Consider the following 2921-nt stretch of genomic DNA (forward strand, 5'->3'; position numbering starts at 1 on the left):
AAAAAAAAAAAAAAAAAAAAGAAACATGGAACATGAATTTTTTCAATTAAATCTATTTAGTGCGTTGAAATACATTCTAAATAGATAACAGACTTGCCGGGCTCGGTGGCTCAGCCTGTAATCCTGTGCTTTGGGAGGCCGAGGTGAGTGAATTGCCTGAGCCCGCGGGTTTGAGACCCACCCGGGCAACTTGGCGAGACCCCCATCTCTACAATAAATAAAAAAATTAGCCGGGCGTGGTAGCGCGTGCCTGTAGTTCCAGCTACTTGGAAGGCTGAGGCAGAAGGGTCAGCTGGAGCCCAGCTGGTCGAGGCTGCAGTGGCCGGGAGCGGCCACTGCACTCCAGTCTGGGCAACTGAGTGAGACTCCAACTCAAAAAAAAACAAAAAAAACAAAAAAAAACAGACTTAATTGTATTCTCCTGGGTTAAGATGGCCAATTGTGGTTTCCTTAAAAAATTACTACCCCTTTTATACCTGATAAAATAAGCAAAAAGTAAAAATGAGCAGGAAAAAAAAAAAAAACCAAACCAATCAACAAAAATCACACAGAAAAAAAAGCCAAGAATAAACGAACAAGGAAGGAAACATGATCCAATAATAATATTAATAAACTTTAAAAATGGGTTACCAGTGAAAAGCATATGTACCATTCTCTTTCAGGAATGGTGTACTCCCAGCTACATGGAGTGAACCTGATAGCTTTTAACAAAATCTCAGAAGAGAAAGATGGCCTGCTACTGCTACTTGGAAGGCTGAGGCAGGAGAATCACTTGAAACCAGAAATTCTAATCTAGACTAGAACCCCATGGTGGGGGGGAGAGGGAGGGGAGGGGGAGAGAGAGAGAGAGAGAGAGAGAGAGAGAGAGCGCGCGCACGCGAGCGAGCTGCGCCTAGGTGTTTCAACAGATTTTTCACTGCCTTAAATTAGCCTTAACCACCTGCTCATGCAATTCTCTTAGGCTAGAGAAAAGTGAATAAAACATAAAATATCCAAACCTTTCACTTTGACTTCCAAGGGCAAAAATAAACTGGTCTCTCACAGTGGGAGATCAAGTCACCCACAGTACATTAGACCAAAAAGAATGAATCCACATGCTTGTTGCCCAAGTATGAGCAAAATGAAAAGAAATTGCATGGCAACTGCAGCATATTACATCAAGAAAAAAAAGGAACAAAGCATGCAAAAGAAGAAATCACAACTGAATGAACAGGAGGAGATTCCTTACAACAGCACCATGCTATACTACAACTTAAGAACAGGAATTCAATTAAAAAAAAAAAAAAGCTGAGAGATGAAATGATAAAATGTGAGAATGAGATAAAAGGGAGATTGCAGATTTTAGGAAATGAATAAAGCAGCATGTTACAAAACTAATAGATTGGAAACAGCAAGGAACTGAATAGCTTATCCCAGAAAATCCTATTATTGACAGAGGAGAGGTTTGAGGTAAAATCACATTGTATGCAGAAGAAAAAGCCAAAGACGTCAACACAATTAGAGAGAAACGAATAGATGTGAAAGACAAACATAGGTGATCTAGTATAGAGAACTAACTAATGAAACAATATAAATTTAAAGATAAAATACAAAGTATTTTCCTGAAATGCAGAAGAAACTGAATATGGGAATCGAAAGGACATTCTATATTCCATGAAATTTGTTACAGTGTTTAATGTGATGTACATCTTTGTTAAGCTACTATAATTTGAAGAAATTCATTCCTTAGGAACTTCCCCATGTGATATTCCTGCTAAGAATATTTAACATGAATCTAACAATGAGGAGACATTGGATAAATCCACATTAAGAAATATTTTGGAAAAAAAATAGCCTGGACTATTTTGCCATGAAAGAAAGAAAAAGGCTGGGGAACTGTTTGAAATTAAAGCAGACTAAAGAGAGATTACCATATGTGATCCCGGATTGGATCCTGGGTGGAATCTTTCATAGCAGTAGTCAATATAACACAAAACTGAAAGGTAGTGTGAAAACTCTTAATATTTTTTATAATATTTTTTTTCTTACTACCTTAGAGAGGGATCTTTTGGGAAGAAATCTCTCTTCTGGGCGAAGAAACATTTATTTGAAGTCAACATTTCCTTTGTATATATTTCTATTTCTTTTTTATTCTCTTAAATTGAAGTAAAATTAAATTTACTGCTTTTAATTAAAAACAGCATGTCTATTTAAAAATAACTATTTTAGTTAAATTTTCTATAGGTGCATGCCTATAGAAAAATGTCAAATAATGTTTTCTCTAATATTAACAATAATAATTTCTGGGTGGTGGAATTTTAGATGATATTTTTACTTTTATCTTTGTACTTTGCTGCATGGTCTCAATTATTTAGAATTAACATATATCATCTTAACAAAAATAATAATTGTTAAGTGTTAAAAAAACTGGGCCGGGCTCGGTGGCTCAGCCTGTAACCCCAGCACTTTGGGAGGCTGAGGTGAGTGGATTGCCTGAACCCGTGGAGGTCTGAGACCAGTCAGGGCAACTTGGCGAGACCTCATCTCTACAATAAATTAAAAATTAGCTGGGCATGGCAGCATGCCTGTAATTTTGGCTACTTGGAAGGCTGAGGCAGAAGTATTGCTGGAGCCTAGCAGGTGCGCCACTGCACTCCAGCCTGGGTGACGGAGTGAGACTCCAACTCAAAAAACAAACAACAACAACAACACAAAACTACACAAAATGCCAAGATTTATTTATGGATATTGGGAAGATAGATGATTATGACTTTCTTCTTTGTGCTTTATTTTCAATTTTTAAAATTAAATAAATTGTCAAGACTAGTCACAAAAGCACTAAAAAAATGAGGTGAATCTTAGGGTGAGAATAACTTTTCTTTTTTTTTTTTTTTTTGAGTTGGAGTCTCACTCTGTCACCCAGACTGGAGTGCAGTGGCGCC

At 37.1% G+C, this 2921-nt stretch overlaps 1 protein-coding gene across 1 annotated transcript in view; it reads left to right on the forward strand.

The window, feature by feature from the left end:
* Positions 1 to 2921, forward strand: part of DNAH2 (dynein axonemal heavy chain 2) — a 112682-nt gene that overhangs the window by 12965 nt on the left and 96796 nt on the right. The window lies entirely within an intron of this gene.

Source organism: Carlito syrichta, unplaced genomic scaffold, assembly GCF_000164805.1.
Source record: "Carlito syrichta isolate Samal-C Ts95f unplaced genomic scaffold, Tarsius_syrichta-2.0.1 Scaffold305688, whole genome shotgun sequence".
Taxonomy (NCBI): domain Eukaryota; kingdom Metazoa; phylum Chordata; class Mammalia; order Primates; family Tarsiidae; genus Carlito; species Carlito syrichta.